At 48.2% G+C, this 7,446-nt stretch overlaps 1 protein-coding gene across 8 annotated transcripts in view; it reads left to right on the top strand.

Moving 5' to 3' along the window:
* The first annotated feature begins 668 nt into the window (after positions 1–668).
* The window catches only part of SOX5 (SRY-box transcription factor 5), a 1,100,902-nt gene continuing 1,094,124 nt past the window's right edge, over positions 669–7,446 (top strand). For 2 of the 8 annotated variants that reach the window (XM_051850859.2, XM_070049503.1), the window contains exon 1: positions 1,132–1,529. The gene's annotated coding sequence lies outside the window, so the exon portion shown is untranslated. Of the gene's footprint in view, positions 859–1,118; positions 1,530–7,446 lie in introns of those variants that run through there. The other 6 variants (XM_070049491.1, XM_051850857.2, XM_070049490.1 and 3 more) reach the window with 6 other exon arrangements.

The raw sequence follows: 7,446 nt of genomic DNA, 5'->3' as shown, positions 1-7,446 counted from the left end.
CCCGCGGCCTGCCCCCCACCCCTCGCCCCCGCCGCCCCCAGCTCGCGCCCCTGTCTGGACGCAGCTCCAGGAAGATCGCTGACAGGAACCCCCGCCCCCGCCCCACCCCGGCTGGAGATTTAATAGGATTTTTCCCCCCTGGCAAACCGGCAGCTGTTTCAAGTCAATGAAAGTGAGATTAGAAGAGATAAGCACCGGGCAGCGCGGGAGCTGTCAGCGCGCACGCTTAGGCAGCCCCGCAGCTGCTGCTCGGGGCGGTACCCGCGGAGCTGCCCGCTGGGGCTGCAACTCAGAGGGTCGCCCGAGCCTCTCGCGCCCGTCCGGGTGTCCCCGCGGCGGCCGTAGCGGCGCAGCACCCAGTCTTACTCCCCCCCCGCCCCCCAGCCCCGTCAGTCTCATTCCCTGGTTCTTGGTCGCTGTGGTTTCTTGGGGCTCCACTCACACAAATCCTGGCCAGCCCGACCCCCTGGAGGCAGAGATGAGGGCGCCTCCAAACTTTTCTCCCTGGCGAGGAGTCCATGGGTGCCGAGCGCGGGCGGCGGCGGCGGCGGGACCCGCGGCGTGCGGCCGAGCCCGGGGACGCAGCGGCCGCTGCACCGCCTCCGCGTCGGGCCTCCCGGAAGGCTCCGCAGACCCCCGCGGCCCCGCGCGCCCTGCCCGCGGGCTTTGCCCGGGGCCCGCAGGGTGCTGAGGGCCACGAGGGCCCCTGGCCAGGGTGGCAGGACCACGGGTGAGGCTGGCGCGCGGGTCAGAAGTTGACAAAGGGGACTTGGGCAAACGGGAATGCGCGTTTCTAGATGCGAGCTCCGCGGCGGTCAAGAGACAGCGGCGCTCCCGGCCTCCCTCGGCTCCTGCCAGGTCGGTGGACGGCCCCGGGCGGCGGGGAGCTGGCTTTTCCGAAAGCGTTCCCGCTCGGGGTGGGCGGCCGCCGCGCTCTCCTCCGCCGAGTTACTCTGCCGCAGGCGGCCAAAGTCCAGGGCTGCTTCCCTCGGACGCCGAGAGGGCGGCCGGGCGGCGAGCGCAGGAAGGAGGTCAGGGTGGGCTCGCGGGAGCAGGGGGCGACCTGGAGCGAGCGGGAGCCCCCGGCGCCGCCCCCGCGCCGCGCCCGCCCCCGCCGCACCCCCGGGGCGGGCGCCGGGCCGCGGTGACCGCCGGCTGGTGCGCTGCCCTCGCCTCCCCCATTGTTCCCACTGTCTTTTTGCCTTTTGTTATTTGCACTCGCATTGTGTTGTTTGTCTCTGAAGCCGCCTCATGACCAGCAAAGGGATTTCACCTCGTCCTTGAGAGCAACACGGGGAGCGCGAGCGAGCGAGAGCCGGGGGAAGAGGGACACGCGCGCGCACACGCCCGACACACGCGCGCAGACACACGCGCGCACACACTCACACACACACTCACACACACACACACACGCACAGGGCAACGGGCGAGCCGCCGAGCCCTGCGCCGTCTCCTCCCGGGGGGCCCCCGCCTGCCCCTGTGCCACTTTGCATCCCGCGCCGGAGGAGAGGTGGACGAGACCGGGTAAGGTGCGTGAACCGCAGCGTTTTAACTTTGTTGGGGGTCCCGACGTCGCGGCGGGCAGCCCTCCAAGGCGCAGAGCTCGCCGCCGCCGCCGCCGCCGCGCCCGCCGCTCCGCACTCGCCCGGCTCCCGCAGGAGCCAGCGGGGAGGGAGGGGGCCGCCGCCGGAGTTTCCTCAAGTACGCGGGGAGGGGACTGGGCCGGGGTGGGGGCGGGCGGCGCCGCCGCCGGCAGGGGCCCTGTCATCCTCGGGCCGGCCGCCGGGGGCCCCGGGCGCGGGCGCAGACCCGGCCCGGGAGCGGGGACAACTTTCGGTCTCCGGTGGGCAGTCCGCGTCCTGTCGCCGGTATTGTTTGCCAAGTGGCGGCTGTGGCGGCCGTGGAGGTGATGCGAGCTGCGGGCAGGAGCGCGCGCACCGCCGCGGACGCCCGGGAGGGCAGACCCCGAAAGTTGGAGCCGGCCCCTTTACGCCTCGCAGACTGCGAGGGCGACCCCCCCAGCCCACCCCGAAACCCGAGGCGTCAGCTCGTGCGTCTTTTTGTTTCGCTTTCTGCACTCCCTCCCTCCCTCCCGCTGGAATCTCGAGAACCAGGCTCATCCCTCGGGACTCCAGGGATCCCAGAGGCCGGAAGCCTGCGTCTCCATCGCAGCGACTTTCCCCCTCCTCACTCCGCGTACCAAGTGAAGCCCACTCACGTGCTGTGTCACTTTAAGCGCGGGTTGGGCGGGGGGCGCTGTGTGCTGGGGGGTGCAGTCTCGCCTGCACTTCGGGGCTGCAGGAAGCAGCAGGCAGGCACAGAGGTTAAAGGAGTTGAAATCAAATTGGATTTGGAAATGTTTGCGTTCGAGGGCCGCCGCTGGCCGAGTGTTGCCTGCCTGACGTCTGGTTGCACACGGAGCCCTGTTGGCATACTTCGGCAGTCCTAGCCTCTCCACTTTGCGAAGCGAGGATTATGAATGCACAGACCGGTTAATGCCTGAAGACGCTGGTCTCTGTGACCGAATCTGGGAATGCATTTCAGTGTCTTCCTTTTCTCAGCCCCAGCAGCCCCCCCCCCCCCCCCCAGGAGGAGCTGCGCGGATTGGCAGGGCGGTGCTTGGTGGCCGCTGGTCCAGGCACTCTGGGTGGCAGTCGGCTGTACCTCCTCCGAAAAGTTGGGGAATTTGTTCCAGCTCGACTGAGCGAGCCTCGCAGGGTCCACATATCGAAGGGAGTCTGTCTAGAAAGGCATGGGGAGATTTCCCCAGGGAATTCCTTCAGGCTTAGTCAAGGGCAAGACCAAGGGAGATGTGTGGGATTTTGGGTAATAAGTGTGGGAATCTGCAGAGGGACTGGACAGAGTGGTTTGTTTTCTTGCTGTTCATAAATAATGGCCTCTCATATCCTTAACACACACACACACACACACACACACACGCTCCTGGGAGATTTGTAGGCAATGGACATTTCAATCAGAAAAAGCAGAGGAGAGTTTTTGATCAGGATTACAGGAGGGAGGCGCGATTGCCAAGAATGATTAGGTTAAGGAGCAGATGGTTTTAAAGTATACGGAAATGGGTTTCTTGTTGTTGTTGTTAAGTTTGACTTTTATAGCATTTAAAAAGAACAATTTCATAGAATCTTTACAGAACTGCTAAATTTTCTTCTAATTTTAAAGGAATTCAGCTGTATGAGAATTGCTGTTCGCGCAGATAGGGAAAGAATGTGGCTTCAAACGCAGATACATGGAACAAAGTTTCGAAGGGTTCTTCTTCCTGATTTAAATATAGCTCTGAGGCTGAAGCCTGGATAAATTCAGCCATGATGATTTAAAATCAAAAGTACTTACACTGAAAGTTCTCTTAGGCATTGTGCAAAGTTCTGCAAATTATGCCATCAACTGTTTATTCCTAAGAACTATACAAGATAAAAATCATAAGCATCACTTAAAACTGATGCAATACAGCCTTAAATCCTTAAACTGGTAGGGATTGCCTTTGTTTGCCTAAAAGGTAGATCTTTCATCACATGAGTTGTTTAAAAACATTTAATTGTGGGGGTGGGAAGGGATGTGCATAATTATTTAGTTATTTGTGTTAATTATATAGTAGGATAGTAGCTTGAAATTCTTTCTGTTTTTTTTTTTTTCCTTTCTTTCCAGTGGTCTTCTCTTCTAACAATCTTGTGCATTAAGAATCAACAGAGCTTTTTGTTTGTGGGTTTTAAAATTTTTCTTTTTGTAGTCTTTTTGAATGGGTAGTATTGATCCAATCTGACACAGTGTTGAAAGCATTAACTCTTAATGCAGGGTGGGACAGCTTCAGTTCTTAATACAGAAACCTTGTATCAGTTTTGTTGCTGAACTTAAACAGTTCTGGTTGAATGGCATGTTGTATACAGGATTTAGAACTCCCACATTTATTTGGTAAATAGCAAGGCATTTGAAGTCCAGTGGTTATTTCAAGTTAACTTAGTTCCATACTTGTAAATCTACATCCTGTTTAGGCTGACACGTGGTTTTGTACAAGACAGTAAAATGAAGATGTAAAGATGTTATCTGTAGAGTGTATGGAGTAAATAGTATAGACTAAGAGTCAAGTTTATACTTACGTATGGGGGCTTCTGGTTTTTTTTTTTTTTTTTTTTTTTTTTTTTTTTTTTTTGTCCTTACTTTAGGTAAGGCATGATTTATAGGGAGAATTTAAATTTCAAAATTTTCCTTTTCTAGTTAGAGTAATGATTTGAGCACTTGAAGAATTTTTATACAAATTAAAAATATATAATGCTTAGAAAAATCTACTAACTTCTTGAGAAGACTACTTTCCTTTAGCACATTATAAGCAATGTTCGCTTTGAAGTTATGCTCAGACTCTATAAAAAAAAGCACAACTTTCCTAAAATAATTGCAAATAATTGAAGTTCCAAAAAAGTAAAACTTTTCTAACACTTCCCAAACATACTGGATTTCAAACAGCTTAAGTTTTAAAGTTGAACACTGCTTAGATTTCCACCAGGTATAATTGTTATATATGATTGATTGGCGTAATCTGGACGATTCATCCAATATCCAATCAATTCCAGTGGGGGAGACTGCTGTAATTAGAGTTTCCGAGTAACCCAGAAACTTACTTGTCTTGGCCTAAAGTCAGATGCCTTCCCCTGCACACTCATCACGATTTTTGAATCTGAGAAATGTGGATTTATTTTAAAGGCGAAGAAAGTGTTTGGCTGTTTCAAATAAACTATATCCTGAATTTAGATTTGTAGATAGTTAATAAAATAAAAGCCCAATTTTGTTCCAAACATTGTTTTTAAACACCCATTTGTAAATTGTCTACATTTGGATTTCATATGTTAATGATTTGGGATCTGAAACTTATTTCAGAAAGGCATTTTGGTTTATCTTAAAAAACACCACACAAAACTGTCTAAACAACTCTGTAAATAAACTGTTCCAAATGCCTCAATTTGATGAATGAATTAAAGAATTATGGTTCTTAATCCAATTATGATCAGTCTTGTTATTCCATTTCCCATTTGGGGCAGCTTGGGGAGTGGGAAGAGTAAATGATTCTCAAATGTGAGTGGGGTCTTTGTTTATTTTCTGTGTGTAATATAACATAAATAATCACTCATACCTGACATTTATGAGGATTTTAGATGTGAAGAAGTTATTTAATGATCTTCAATTAACCAAGAGTTCATTTGCATGAAAAGTTGCTGTGAACAGAAAAATAAAATGAAACTTTTAAAAATATGAAGCAATGCTCTAACCTTTCAGATTTTTTTTTTTAAAGATTTATTTATTTATTTGAAAGGCAGAGTTACGGGACCAGGGGTGGGATTGTCAGGGTGGGGGACAGAGAGAGAGAGAGGTCTTGCATCTGCTGGTTCACTTCCCAGATGGCCTCAACGGCCAGAGCTGGGCCGATCTGCAGCCAGGAGGTGGGAGCTTCTTCCTGGTCTTCCACTTTCCAGGTGCATTAGCAGGGAGTTGGATCGGAAGTGTAGCAGCTTTTGCCCATTTGGGATGCCAGCGCCGGAAGTAGTGGCATTACCTCTCGGACATGGCCCCTTATTTAGGTGTTTAAAAGTGTCGAAATGGAGACTTAAGATTCCGTAGTAGGATAGACAATGAGGTGACTTAAGGCACTTTCTGCTGGGGTGAGGAGAGCATGTTGGGACATTTCTGTAGGACTATTGGATCAACTTTATCAAATTCAATTTCCTTGCTTAAAATTTAACATCAGTGTAGGCTAACTATGAGTTAGGGAAACATTTTCTTAGATGTTTTCTCCAAACTGTTAGCCCTTAGGTGATTTTGAATTTTCTCCTAATGAAGACTCTGAACCTCAGGACTGGCCCTTGACCACAGCCCCTTTTGCTTTGATTGATCCGTCTGAGTTCCCGGCCCATTTGCATGCTTCAACCTCAGGCCCATAAACTAATTATGTTCATTATGATTTAATTCTTCAACCATATGATATTATTACCCTTTTTTTTATTTGTTATGGGCATTTAATTCCTTAGAGAAAGGCTTGTATAGATTACAAGTATCAAGTACAGTGGCCAGGGGTTGAGTATTTATAAACATTGGGATTTTTTTTTAGTACCACTCAAATCATCCCTTATGGACAACTAATTATTCTACTTACAGGTAAGGAAACATTCGATAGGGGCAGCATATTGATAAAATTAATGAAAGAATGAATATATGTAAAAGGTACAATAAATAACCATCCTTAAGAATTGAGTCATAATACAGTGTATCCTGGGGAATAGTGGTGGTGGTGTTATTAAATTCTGCAAGTCTAGGTCTAGTCCATTCCTCTTTTATTGCTTAAAGTTCATCATAAGTTTAAAGAACAAACAATCAACAAAATCAAAGTCCTGGTTGTGTCTTTGTTGCTCTATTATGTGTCATTCAACTTCTTTAAGGTTTTATGGTATCCTGTATCCACAGGGGACAAGTACTGCACCAGTCATAGGAACGGAAAGACTCTGTTTTGACATCTAGCTTAGGGCATCATGGTCAAAAGGCCTTCCTGGGCTTCTCCTCCTTCCCCCTCCAATAAGCTCCTTATATATATAATCCCTTCTTGGCTTCTGCATCCTGGAAAGCTCAAATTAATGCATCAACCAAGTCATTTATTTGCTTTTTTTAGGAAGCCTTTCATTTATCTTTGTGTCTACATGGTATTCTCTGCTGACTCAAGGAACGTTGTTCTCAGAGTAGCAGCAATGAAAGTCCTGGAGGTAAGGGAATTCAAGAGAGAAACAGAGGAAACTGTCCTGTTAGCTTTGGGAGCTTTCCAGTTTAGGTGCATTTATGAAGCATCTAACATGATTTGGAGCTTTGACCTTTCATTATTCTGCCTCCTCTTCTTAAGCTCTAAAGCTGGAAGTTGCAATGCTTTTTCTTATTGTATGGATTATGGTAGATACTATATGTGAAATTCCTGGCCTAGTGTCTTTTTTTTCTTCCATGAACTAGGTACTCAATAAATGTTAGACACACATTTATCTCCTTCCCAGTCAAGTTTAGGTTCTAATGGTTAAGTCTAAGAAGAAAAAACCTGTCACTTTCTTGAGGTTGACATCAGCACTTTAAAGCAGTGATTCAGTTATCATCTATATATTATCTTTGACAATATGGTTTTTTTAAGATGTTGTATTTGGTGCAGATATGAATTCTTTTATTCATTTAAGTGCTCTCTCAGCAATTAACATTTTTATCCTACAAAATAAAGACAAAAACTTTACGACATCGGTAGATTTCTCATCTTTTTAAAGAATTTCTTGTTAGGTGATAGGAACTAGTGAAAATTTATTCAGATTTTGTCCATTGATAATCATATACCTCTGGTTTATATTGTTATAGTCCATAAGATAAAGAGAAAATCCCTTTGGAAAAAGAGATAAACTAATTTGACAAAAATGTTTG

The sequence above is a fragment of the Oryctolagus cuniculus genome, chromosome 9 (assembly GCF_964237555.1).
Source record: "Oryctolagus cuniculus chromosome 9, mOryCun1.1, whole genome shotgun sequence".
NCBI classification, from domain to species: domain Eukaryota; kingdom Metazoa; phylum Chordata; class Mammalia; order Lagomorpha; family Leporidae; genus Oryctolagus; species Oryctolagus cuniculus.
Note: the sequence above shows the minus strand (reverse complement) of the source record. Positions and strands in the feature narration are given on the sequence as shown.